Genomic DNA, 14,272 nt, shown 5'->3' on the forward strand with positions numbered 1-14,272 from the left:
TATCTTCTAGCAAGCCCCCGCATTTTCTCCTGATGAGATAATATCACAGTTGCGTTGCCTTTGTTGAGAGAGGGCGGCCATATGGAAGCTACAAGAAGACCCAGATATCGTGGTCTTACTAGCCAAAAAGGCAACACAACTGTGATAAAAGCCAGGTGCTGGCTCCTGAGTAGTCAGATCATCAGTGCACCTGATGATGGCAACGTGGTTGCTTGCTGAAATATTGTGCCCATTGGACACTAACACCTGGCTGTTCACCCGTGAACTCTTTTATCATGGAGTACGCCAGGAGAAACTGAAGAATCACACATGTGAGTAGTTATTATTTCAAATTGGGATACCACTGCCTCAATGCCAGCCAGACTGGTGTGGCTTAAAAAAGGAAATAAATTCTACAAGGGCCTAGTAGCCATCTTTTTTAGATGTAACAAAAGCATACGACATGACCTAGTGACACCACATCCTTGCCGCATTACTTGTGTGGGGTCTCCAGGGCCCTCCAAAACTTCCCGTCGTTCCATACTTTCCGTGTCCAAGTTGGTGCCTCCCATAGTTCCCCCCATATCTAGGAGAATAGGGTCGCACAAGGATCAGTATTGAGTCTCTCTTTATTTTTAGTGCTCATTAACGGTCTAGCAGCAGCTGTAGGGCTGTCCATGTTACCTTCTCTGCATGCAGACGACTTATGCATTTCCTACTGCTCTTCCAGTACTGGTGTTGCTGAGCAGTGCGGACAGGGAGTTACCCACAAGGCACAGTCATAACCCATTGCATCCCACGTGCGGCCATCCTGATTTAGGTTTTCCGTGATTTCCCTAAATCGCTCCAGGCAGATGCCGGGATGGTTCCTTTCAAAGGGCACGGCCGACTTCCTTCCCCGTCCTTCCATAATCCGATGAGACCAATGACCTCGCTGTCTGGTCTCCTTCCCCAAACAACCCAACCAACCGACCTGTCTCATAACCCATTGCTACCAGTTTTCAGACATGAAGACGTGCACCATATCCTTCTGTCGGCATTGTACTGTTCATCCAGAACCAGAACTTTACCTTCATGACAGTCCATTCACTGCAGTGGAGATATATCGATCCTTAGGCTGGGTTTTTGATGCTCGATTGACTTGGCTTCATCTTTGTCAACTTAAGTGGAGGTACTGGCAGCATGCCCTCCGCTGCCTGACAAAGTCCACTGGGATGCAGATCACTCTACACTCCTGCGGCTCTACAAAGTCCTTGTTCAATTGTGCCTTGACCATGGGAGTCTAGTTTATGGTTCGGCAGTGCCCTCAGCATTGCACTTACTAGACCCAGTATACTGCTTGCGGTTCAGCTTGCAACTGGAGCTTTTAGGGCAAGTCTGGTGATCAGTGTACTGGTGGAGGCTGGGGTCCCTCCATTGCAGATTATGCACTTGCAAATATGTCACACGCAATTGTAGCTTTCCTGAACATCCAAATTACTGCCTCCTTATCCCAACGATGGTGGTTCATCTACCGCATCGGCAGCCCAGGTCACGGACTACAATCGCTGTTCGCATCTGACCCCTTTTTTGTATGAACTAGAGTCCTTTCCTTTACCACCTCTCCTCTGAGCCCATTCACATATACTTCCGTGGTGTATACTTAGGCCGCAGCTTCGGCTGGACCTTTCGCATGACCCGAAGGACTCAGTTCCACCTGCGACTCTTCACTGTCACTTTCGAGGGTGCTCTGAAGTAGTCTACATCGAAAGCTTGATGGTCATGTTGGCTTTGTGTACGCTCACACAGGACATACTGAACAATGCTCCTTGATGAATGGCTGCAGTGTTTTCACTGCAGAGCTTCCTGGGCTCTTGAGCATATCCATATCCATTCCTGCTCCGGTGAGTCCTTCCTTGTCTGTAGTGACTCCTTGAGCAGCTTACAATCTATTGACCAGTGCTACCTTCACCATCCTTGGTAGCGACCATGCAGGAGTCACTCTACGTCCTGGAACAGTCCAGTTGTTCAGTGGTGTTTGTGTGGACCCCAGGAAACATTGGAATTCCAGGAAATGAGCTTGCTGACGGGCGGGCCAAACAGGCTGCTCGAAAACCACTTCTGGATGTTGGCATCTCTGCAACTGACTTGCGCCAGTTATTATGCCACAAGGATTTTCAGATTTGGGATACGGAATGGCAAAATCTGAGCACGCACACAATAAGCTGCATGCCATAAAGGAGACTACGGATGAGTGGAAGTCCTCCATGTGGGCTTCTCGCAGTGACTCTGTGGTCCTCTACCGGTTCCTCATTGACCATGCTTGGCTGACCCACAGCTACCTCCTCTGCCATGAAGACCCACCCAAGTGTCAGTGCAGTGGCCAGTTGACAGTGGCCCACATTCCGTTGCACTGTTCTACTTTGGCTCCCCTGTGACAGAATCTTCAGTTACTGGTCTCACTACCATTAATTTTAGCTGATAGTGTCTCATTGGCTGATTTAGTTTTATGTTTTGTATGTGAGGTGCGGGTGGGGAGTTATTGTTCTATTAAGTTTTAGCATATGTCCTTTGTCAGTCTGTGTTCTCTACTCTAGTGCTTTTAGGCTGGAGGTTTTTAATGTGTTGCAGACTGGGTGGCTTACCCCCCCCCCCCCCCCCCCCCTCCCCGGTGATCAGCCAGCCACAATCACCTGCTCTCTTCCTTCTGCCTCTTTCTTGCATCTCTCTGTGGTTTTCTTGTCTTATTTTGCCCATTGTAGTGTTAGTTGCCCTTTTGTAGTTCTGTTGGTTTTTCTTTTCTCCAGGTTTTGTGCAGTAAGTATTGTTCATTTTATTCTTTCCCTCGTAGACTTGTTTTATAGGAATGAGGGACAAATGACCTAGCAGTTTGGTCCCTTTGCACCCCCCACCCCCACCCACACCCAAGACAACCAACCAGTCAATTGACCATAACAGGGAATCTGGAATGTGCTACACGATTTTGGGCTTGGGTCAAATGGTGTAGGATTGGGTTGGGTCAGGTTGGATCAAATGAGGCTGTGTGGGAGGCATCAAAAAAGACACAGGGTGTATGAGACCTGGGAAAAACCCGGGAATTTTTTCATCCGGGAGAAAACTGGGAAAAATCTGGGAATTTTTCGTTGTTTTAGTTTTCAGTTAAGTTTTTTTTAATTTTCACTGGTAAGAACCATTACTCTAACAAAGGATATTACTGTATCCCGCTACTGCAGAATAATACTGCAGCATTAAAACATGAACGAGAGAAAAATACGAAAATAAAACTTGAGTTGCAAAGGAAATGCACCATATAAAATAACACAGTGCTTGTACAAGCGTCTGCCAACAGCAAAATGTGTCAAAGGCTTTCGGAAGACTATGCAATGCTTCATAACAACAAATTGCCTTCGCGATGGGCGTGACGTCACAACTGTTTACATTAGACTCATTTAATCAGTTATGAGTGGGCTCGTGCACACACGCAGTTGAGTTGCGTATGAGTAGTACCTTCTCCTGCTTCTGGCTACAGAAATGTGGCTGTTGGCTATGTAAGCAGCAGTAGCAGCAACCAGCCACATGGTACCTGGAAAAATTTTACTGGCGCGCCCAAACTGCCAGATTCACGCGTGTGCAGCAGGCCCAGATCTAGTGGGGAGTGAGGGCAAACCAGGGTATCTGAACCAGGCAGCAGTTTCGGGGAGGGGGCAAATTCATATTCTTGAGAGGGTGGGGGAACCAATCCTTGTTTCACAAAGCACCTAGCATCCAGCACACATCGGTCTATCGATTATTCATATGATTTTGAAATATACCCCTGCTGGTTTTTGAACACATTCTAAGTTGATTTCTGAATGAATTATAAGTTGATTTTTGAATGCGTGCATAGTGTATGTGATGTCTCTGCCATGAGAATCCTCGTCACATCTAGAAATAAACTTTTCTGCAGACAAAATGGGATGGGGCTGTACGAGCTGAGCGGAATAAAGCCAAACCGGTAAATGGCAAGTGCTGCTTGTTTATGTGGTTGATTCGGTTTGCGAATGTGCAGCGTTATTATAATTATTAGCGAAACCCATAGATTCAGACTACCAGAGCGGAAATAAACGACTAATAGATAAGAAAGATTATGTATTATCTTCTTGGTGTATCCAAGAAAGTGAAATTCTGACAGAAATCTTTTGGCCAGATCACTACATGAGACAGGGCCAGTTGTAGTCCCCGGCTAGCAGCCGCGTAAGTTCCATTCTGGGAGCGGAAAACGCATTTTACGAACACATAATAACGCCTAACTGGAGAATCATCAATGGATAACTAAACCGGTGATTGTGGCAGGGTTAGTGAAGTTAACTGGACAATGAGTTTTGACAGTGGTAGGAATAGTTACAGAATTAGTGATGACATTGTTAGAATGAGGAAGGAGAAGAAACGGGGACATCACACAAATTTTGAGAGAATATGATAATTTCAAATTTATACAAAAATTTCATTCTACCACTTTTCGGTCTCTTGCATGAGAAACTGGAGCGTATGAATGAAATGTGAAATTGATTTCCTAACGTAAAGCTTTTTGCTTGTAGTAGGCCAAATAGGTATTTCGTATTGGTACTTCGGGAATTATATTCTGACGTATTATAAAAATGATCATTATTGCCAAAACAGTCTTGCTTATTTGATGTGTGTTACAATTGCTGAAATATTAGAAAGGCCTATTTTGTTTTCTCCAGCACACAGTGACAAAATAGACGTAATCAGATCAAGAAACCACACCAGGCTTGGGTACTATTTGTATTAACAGCTTTTTCAGTATTAGACAACGACATTTCTATTTTTCATGTAGCAAAATGTTTTGACGAACTTTGATAAGGTAATAGTCCTTTCGCAGAAAGGAAAGAATGCCATGTAAAGCTGTAGCAAGATTAGAGAAAAAAATTGCTAGGACCTAAGGATTGAAGAAACGTGTACTGTCTTGCCTGTCTCTTGTCTTTACTAGTTTTAGGTGTCCTATATTTAATTTTATGTCGCACAGAAGAGCAAGTTATTAGCTAATAGGCAATAAAGAGTCCAGTTTTTCTGAAGAGTTGTTGTTCTCCTGGTTACAAATAATCCTATCCAGTATTAATTGCGAGGGTCTTTTTACAAAAAGAGAGAGAGAGAGAGTGAGTTGGGGGGGGGGGGGATGTCAAACCGGCCGACTGGTAGCAGGAGACACAGTTAATTTCCACTGTCCAGAAATAGTTTGATGGCATCCATTACAAAATATACAAGTTTGATTTCCACAGAGCGAAATACAGTGATGTGCGGTATAACAATGTTGTTTGAAGATGTGTGGCACCTCACTGCACACCTAAGACCAAATAATGTGTCTTACATATCCTCGAAGATATATCTTTTATTGTGAATTAAAATACAGTCTCATAATTACGGAAGGGTAAACTATGTTACTAGTTTCAGATTTTATTTTATTTCCACCTTTCTGGCTGTCAAGTATTAATCGCCTTGCAGAACAATGAAGTTATTTTTGTCAGTTTGATAAATAAATTTGGCTTTTATTAAGCTTTCCTGCTGAGGCAGTCAATTTATTCCTCACTATTTGCTAGTTTCAACTGTTCGCTGCATTTCAAGTGCACGTTTTCAGCTTCTAGCATGTGTGGCATTATGCCATAATAAAGAACCAAACATGAGATAATACAGTACTGGTACTCCAAGAAAATTTACATCCCGAAAACCACACTGAAAAGCTTCATATCCGGTCGAGGCCTATGTCATTGAGAATCTGGACATATGAATGTGCACTGTAAGGCGAACTATGCATTTTAGTATGGTTCACGTCATTCTGACGTTCTTGGAGTATCTTCTGAAGTCTTGTTTCTTTTATGACATAATGTAAGATCTTGTAATGTTTTACTCATACGGACATACGGGCTTTCTTCATCATCTTAGCTGCGCAAGCGTGGTGACGCCTCTTATCTGGCGCTATCTGACAACTGCTGAAATGAATCTATTTCTAACAGGTCATCGGAAAATATTTCGAGTTGTTGTTCGGAAAGTGTTATTTTCAAAGTAAATTTCCTTTTACGCAAGATGAACTATGTGCGAGAATGTACGATGAATTTCTTAAATCACAGTGTGTTCGTCTCTTTTAAAAATCAACTCTTTGATGACGAGCCATTCAGAAGAATTTCGAGCCCAGAAGATCAGAGCTTTATGTCAGTATTAAAAATTTTGCTGGCGTATTTGTGTGATGTATCTTTAAGTGTAACATGCGCTAAACAGATCAAGTGAAAGCTTAGCTTCTCTTGTAGCTTATTAATCTTCGAGACAAATATTATATGCGAAAGCTTTGCTTTTCTTGTAGCAACACTTTGTATATTACTTTAAACCATTAACTTTTGCTGTTGGTGGAATTCGAATTTATACTTTCGTAATACAAAAATATGCAGCGTACATATTGCTGCACATCAAAGATCACTCCAAAACATGTTTTTTCCCCCTGAGTATGATTTTCTAAAGTGCTGGAAAATTCTATGATGCTGTATAAAACCATATCCTATCAAAGGATACGTTTTACAGATCTGAGGGAAAGTATACTGTCACTTAACGTGGCAAAAGCGTATTTTCACCTGCGAGAAAATGTATTTTTAACCGGGAGATCCAGGAAAAATCCAGGAATTTTTTCTCGTTGTCTGCGTGTACACCCTGTGACATAAATTAAGCACAATATTTCTGCAAATGTTACTACTGACTCTGTATGTTTGAAGGCAAAATAACAAGAGTGGTTACCTTACCAAGGAATTATTTGTCATATATTAGTGTTCAATTGTTTTTTGACTTCCAGATACATTCTTTTGCTGTGGTAAGTTGCATTCAAATTGATTGATCAAGTGGCAGTGGAAAGCAGTTTATTACAAATGTGTTCTCACACTCTACCAAAAGGTGCAAATCTCAGAGCACTTGCATGCCTTGAAAGTAAACAACATACAGAAATATTTTAACAATGAAAGTAATAATTGCAGGCATATGTGTACTAGAAATGGCCTTACTTTGAAGATAGTCATCACTAAAAAATTATTTGTCAGGACACAGATTTGCAGCATTGGTCTCATTTCTTTTGTCATACACCAGTAATTAACAGCTCACCTATGCTAGCGAGTATGTTGATTTTGATTAAAATTAACAGAGAATAAGGACACCGTTAAAAGTTGGAAAACAGTTGCCTACTAATAACAATGAGAAATACTTCCTTCGAAATGCAGGCAGTCTCATTAAAACTATTTCACTCTTCATATATGAAAAGTCACATGAGCTCCTCCAGAGTTACTGCCCAGTAGTGAGAGTATATAAGGAAACTGAGCAGGTCATTCAGTATTTAAAGAAGTATAAAAATTTAATAATCTTGACACATTTAACTGCTATAAGTATAAGGAATAGAAGAAAGAGCTACAGGAGAACGCAGGCTCAATAATAGAAATGAGAGAGGAGTAAGACATTTGAAAATCTCAAGGGGTGGTGGTCTGCATAGGGAAGGCCAGGAGACACAGGAAGGTATGTGTTGGATTATATCAGTCAGTCAGATATTAGATTGTAAGGCGTAGCCAGGTACAGATATAGGCTCTATCACAGCTGAAGAGGTCGGCAGAAGGAAGTGTTAACCCTCAGTTTGGTAATGATTAGCCTGATTGTGTTAACTCTTGTCTGTTTGTAGGCTCAACAAGCAAGTAACAAGTAAATTCACATGTACCACTAAAAGAAACTAACTCCCCCATCCCGTCTTTCGGCCAGGACACACTAATACTGTATGCATTCCTATCTCATTTGTAACAGTTTCCTTCTTCAAGCACAGATGTGGGTGACAATGATCATTATCCTAAAAAATATACCTCAGTGACCTCCTCTTGTGCTTCGATGTCTGTGGCTGATGAGAAGATGGTCATTGATTTTGCAGATGCTAATCCAAAATAGATTAAAATTGAGGTTCCCAATTTGGAAATCAAAAGATTATCTTCAAATTTGAAGGAAGGAAATAGAACAATGTGGAACTAAATGGTAACATTGCATTCAACTACTCTGAAACATTTTTTTTTCTGTTTAGCAAAAGTGACAAAAAGCAGATTGAGTACCTGACGGCTCAACATAAAAGTTTTGTCTCAAGTACAGATAGTGTTGAGGATCAGTGGACAAAGTTCAAAACCATCATACAATATGCGTTAGATGAGTGTGTGCCAAGCAAGATCATAAGAGATGGAAAAGAGCCACCGTGGTACAACAACCGAGTTAGAAAACTGCTGCGGAAGCAAAGGGAACTTCACAGCAAACACAAACGTAGCCAAAGCCTTGCAGACAAACAAAAATTACGCGAAGCGAAATGTAGTGTGAGGAGGGCTATGCGAGAGGTGTTCAATGAATTCGAAAGTAAAGTTCTATGTACTGACTTGGCAGAAAATCCTAAGAAATTTTGGTCTTATGTCAAAGCGGTAGGTGGATCAAAACAGAATGTCCAGACACTCTGTGACCAAAATGATACTGAAACAGAGGATGACAGACTGAAGGCCGAAATACTAAATGTCTTTTTCCAAAGCTGTTTCACAGAGGAAGACTGCACTGTAGTTCCTTCTCTAGATTGTCGCACAGATGACAAAATGGTAGATATCGAGATAGACGACAGAGGGATAGAGAAACAATTAAAATCGCTCAAAAAAGGGAAGGCCGCTGGACCTGATGGGATACCAGTTCTATTTTACACAGAGTACGCGAAGGAACTTGCCCCCCTTCTTGCAGCGGTGTACTGTAGGTCTCTAGAAGAGCATAGCGTTCCAAAGGATTGGAAAAGGGTGGAGGTCATCCCCGTTTTCAAGAAGGGACGTCGAACAGATGTGCAGAACTATAGACCTATATCTCTAACGTTGATCAGTTGTAGAATTTTGGAACACGTATTATGTTCAAGTATAATGACTTTTCTGGAGACTAGAAATCTACTCTATAGGAATCAGCATGGGTTTCGAAAAAGACGGTCGTGTGAAACCCAGCTCACACTATTCGTCCACGAGACTCAGAGGGCCATAGACACGGGTTCCCAGGTAGATGCCATGTTTCTTGACTTCTGCAAGGCGTTCGATACAGTTCCCCACAGTCATTTAATGAACAAAGTAAGAGCATATGGACTATCAGACCAATTGTGTGATTGGATTGAGGAGTTCCTAGATAACAGAACGCAGCATGTCATTCTCAATGGAGAGAAGTCTTCCGAAGTAAGTGTGATTTCAGGTGTGCCACAGGGGAGTGTCATGGGACTGTTGCTGTTCACAATATACATAAATGACCTTGTGGATGACATCGGAAGTTCACTGAGGCTTTTTGCAGATGATGCTGTGGTGCATCAAGAGGTTGTAACAATGGAAAGTTGTACTGAAATGCAGGAGGATCTGCAGCGAATTGACGCATGGTGCAGGGAATGGCAATTGAATCTCAATGTAGACAAGTGTAATGTGCAGCGAATACATAGAAAGATAGATCCCTTATCATTTAGCTACAAAATAGCAGGTCAGTGACTGGAAGCAGTTAATTCCATAAATTATTTGGGAATACGTATTAGGAGTGATTTAAAATGGAATGATCATATAAAGTTGATCGTCGGTAAAGCAGATGCCAGACTGAGATTCATTGGAAGAATCCTATGGAAATGCAATCCGAAAACAAAGGAAGTAGGTTACAGAACACTCATTCGCCCACTGCTTGAATACTGCTCAGCAGTGTGGGATCCATACCAGATAGGGTTGATAGAAGAGATAGAGAAGATCCAACGGAGAGCAGCGCGCTTCGTTACAGGATCATTTAGTAATTGCGAAAGCGTTACAGAGATGATAGATAAACTCCAGTGGAAGACTCTACAGGAGAGACGCTCAGTAGCTCGGTACGGGCATTTGTTAAAGTTTCGAGAACATACCTTCACCGAAGAGTCCAGCAGTATATTGCTCCCTCCTACGTATATCTCGCGAAGAGACCATGAGGATAAAATCAGAGAGATTAGAGCCCACACAGAAGCATACAGACAATCCTTCTTTCCACGAACAATACGAGACTGGAATAGAAGGGAGAACCGATAGAGGTACTCAGGGTACCCTCCGCCACACACCATCAGGTGGCTTGCGGAGTATGGATGTAGATGCAGATGTAGATAATGTTTCATTGTGCAAAATCAAACAATGGAAAATCCAGGATGGCGTGACGATAATGTTATGAAAACAATAGATAGCTACTCAGCATATAGATGAGCTGTTGAGACACAGACAGGCACAGCAAAAAGACTGCTACACATTTCAGCTTTCAGTCAAAAGGCTTTCTTCTGAAGTAGAAAATGCACACACATTTGCACAAGCACAACTCTCTCTCATGACCTCTGCCTCAGTCCACTGAGGCTGAGCTGCAATCTGATGGGGGAAGCAATCTGTTGGCGGTGAGACTGGGGTGTCAAGATGGAGGAAGGATGTAGTGCTGCTTGTGGGAGCATGCAGCAGCATGATGGGGACAGAGATGGCTGCTAAGTGCAATCAGGAGGTTGAGGGGAGGGGTGGGGGTGAGGGGGGGGGGTGAGGGTGAAGGTGAGGGTAGCAGAAATAGCTGTAGGTGCATTGGTGGAATAGAAGGCTGTGTGGTATTGGAGTGGGAGCAGGGAAGGGGATAGGTGGGTGAAGGACAGGGTCATTCCATTATACTTCACATGATGGTTGTCCATATTCACAACTATGAATACATTTCATGTGTAGTTGTAGTAGTGAAGGCTGAGACAAAAGGGGGAGGGGGGTTATGGGAATGTAGGATGCATTGCACGAAGAGTTCCCACCTGCGCAATTCAGAAAAGCTGATGTTGGAAAGAAGGATCCAGATGGTGTAGGCTGTCATTGAAGTCAAGCACTTTGTGTTGGGCAGCTGGTTAGTCCAGCTGTCTCATGCCATAGTTTGGTGGTGGCCATTTATGTGGACAGAATGCCTGTTGGTTGTCATACCTGCGAAGAAAGCATCACAATGGTTGCAGCTTAGTTTGTAGATTGCATGACTTCTTTCATAGTTAGCCCTACCTTTGATGTAATCGATGATCGTGATCGGACTTGAGTTGCTACTGGCAGGAGGATGTTACGGGATAGGTCTTGAATTTAGGTCTATTGCAGGGATGTGAGCCATGAGGCAAAGAGTTGGGAGTAGGGATGGGTAAGGATATTGTTTAAGTTTCATTGGTGGTGGAATACCACTGCAGGAGGGCAGGGAAATAATGTGAGTAGGATATGCCCCATTTCAGGGCACGCTGACAGGTATTCAAAACCCATGCAGAGAATGTGATTCATGTGCTCAAGTGCTGGGTGGCACTGAGTCATGCAGGAAGTGCTCTTTTGTGGCTAGATAGTAGGAATGTGGGGGATGCTAGGTGATGGGAGAGACTAGGCATAGGAGATCTGTTTCTATATGAGATTGGGAGGTTAATTTTGGTGTGTGAAGACCACAGTGAGACCATGAGTATATTTGGAGAGGGACTGCTGATCGCTACAAATGCAGTGTCCATAGGTGATTAGACTGTTAAACTGGAGGTGTTGCTGGTGGTTAGTAGGTTTTATATGGACAGAGGTACTGATGTAGGTGTCTTTTAGGTGGAGGTTAACGTTGCGGAAGGTGGTTGATGGAGTTGATAAGGACCAGGTGAAGTGAATGGAGGACACCCTACCCACATTTCTCCAGAAGTTCAACATCTTCTCCTCCATACACTTCACCTGGTCCTCCTCAACCCAACAACGCACCTTCCTTGATGTTGACCTCTACTTCAAAGATGGCAATGAGTATCTCTGTCCATATAAAATCTATTAACCACCAGCACATCTTCACTTCGAAAACTGCTACCCATTCCATACCAAGAAGTCCCTTTCATACAGCCTAGTGACCCATAGCTATCGCTTCTGTAGTGATGAGCAGTCCTTCCCCAAATGTACCAAGGGCCTCACTGAGGCCTTCGCAGACTGTAATTGCCCTCCCAACCTTGTACAGAACTCCTGTGCCTTGTCTCTCCAGTTACGTACCATGTCCCAGATTTGCACCATGTGGTCACAAAGGAGCACTCCCTTTGTGACTCAGTACCACTGAGGGCTGGAGCAACTAAATCATTTTATCTGTCAGGGACCACTTGTTATGTCCTGAAATGAGGAATATATCACCCACCCCTTGCCACTTTTCCCACAGCAGTATTCGGCGGCAACCTACCAAACCTATGTGATATCCGTGTCTGTCCTTGTTCTGCCCCCTGCTCCGAACCCCTTTCCCCACTTCTCATATCCCTGCAACAGACCCGTCCCATACATCCTCCCGCTACTACCTACTTCAGTCAGTCCACAGCTAAGCCAACCAGTTGCTGAGGATGCTGCCCAACACAATGTTGTTCATTTTAGTGACTGCTTCACAGCCTGTGCCATCTGGACCCCCCCCCCCCCCCTCCTGACACCCCTCAAACCTCTCGACAGCACCTAGCAGTGCTAACTTTCCCTACCATGTCCCTGCAAGCTGTCACAAGGTTACTACCCACTCCCACCTTCCTTCCCTGCTATCCCTTCCCTGTCCCTGGGTCGTCCTTACCCCCACCACTCACTGATTGCTTCTCCCATCAGATACAGTTGCCTACAGTCCTGCCTCAGTTGCCAGAGGCAGTGGTCATGTGTATATGAGTTGTGCTTGCTTGCATGTCTTTTCCTTGTGCCTATCTGTGACTCAACCTCTTATCCATGTGATGAGTAGCAATCTATCCTTTTTGTAATATTGTAGAATATCGTTGTTACTTTCTCCAAGTCAGGAAAACTAACAAAAGAGTTTTATGTAAAATTCTTGGAAACAACATTAAAGCCATACATTGCTACAATAAATTCCTTCTGTTGCTGGATTCGTGGGGAGACCAATCAGATTTGACATTGTGTGATGAGACATTCATCAATGAGGAAGACAAAGTAATGTGTGCTATGAAGATTGTTGCACCCAAATGTACTCTTTTGGTTCACCTCTACGAAGTATATTTTTGTTGCAAAGTCAAAAATGTATTTGAAGACTACAAAGTGCCCCTGAATTTCCAGTCACTGTGAGAATTATCATCGAGAGAAGATGCAATTTAATTGTGTTTGATCATGCCACATCAATTCAGTGCTGCTTTTTTCTCCTCAGCAATACGAATTGCTTTGTATGCATCAAAAAGGAGAGAAGAAAAATCTTCATTTGAAAATTTCAATGAAGCGTGCTTTCCATTGAAGCATATATGTTTTTGCTCAAAACTGCTTTCATAAAATGTGGATAATGTGAACAATACTTGTTTTAAATATTTATTTAGTGATTATCACCCAAAAAATGTACTATACCTTCTAGTTATAAATAAAAATAAGATACTTGCTTGAATTTTCGGAATTCTTTCATTCAAAACTTCATCCGTTTAAGTAAATTAATTAAGGAAATTAAAGTAATCTTAACTAAATTAAATATATTAATTATACTGATATAAATTGAATTGTTAAACATTTAACTTAATATTTAATACTTCAATTTAGCAAGGAATGAAAAAATGGAGGGTATCTACGGGAATTGAAGCCTAGCAGGTGCTTGACCACCGACTTGAGAATTATTGGGGGGTATCCTTCACACTCGTTAGAGGGAGCTATATCTTTTCGTATGGCCTGCTCGGGTGAGAGAAGCATGCTGTTTGAGCCATATTGTTGATTCCCATCCTGCGCCCTTCCCTTGCCAGATGTACCAAATTGTAGAGAAATGCTACTTAGCCTTGCGGGTGATACAATGGACAGTAACTCTTTGTACATAAAGATTACCTGGCTGTCACAAGCATATATTTCAAATTATGGAAACTGAACTCCAAAACCAGAGAAACTGAAATATGTCTCTTCACGTAACACAGAAAAGCTTTGATTTGATGTTACAAGCATGACTAAATAGTGTCATTATTCAATATAGCAGTGGCGTGTGTCCCATACAAACAAATAAATAGGACCACCAGTAAGATTAATTCTTGCTTTGTGGTCAGAGTGGTGTACAAGGGTAAGTCCGAGTTGCACGTTATGTAGCAGCTTTCTTTTTGTGTTTCTTTCATTTTGGGAAGATTCTTCTTAACATATGGAAAAACTTGCTTCTTTGTCAGACTTTGATATCATTTGCTTGATTTCTCCATTAAAGTTTGTTGTTTGTACATTTATATTTGAAATGTTGTGTATTTTTGCCCAATGTACTTCTTTTTGTTATAATATAACTGCTTGTGGTTTGATGGGAATGTATAGGTCCATTATTACAG

General features: G+C 42.4%; 1 protein-coding gene across 1 annotated transcript in view; it reads left to right on the plus strand.

Annotated features, from left to right (window-relative positions):
• LOC126192144 (telomerase-binding protein EST1A) overlaps window positions 1–14,272 on the plus strand; it is a 340,857-nt gene that overhangs the window by 191,822 nt on the left and 134,763 nt on the right. The gene's annotated exons all lie outside the window — the stretch shown is intronic.

Source organism: Schistocerca nitens, chromosome 1 (genome assembly GCF_023898315.1).
Source record: "Schistocerca nitens isolate TAMUIC-IGC-003100 chromosome 1, iqSchNite1.1, whole genome shotgun sequence".
NCBI lineage: Eukaryota > Metazoa > Arthropoda > Insecta > Orthoptera > Acrididae > Schistocerca > Schistocerca nitens.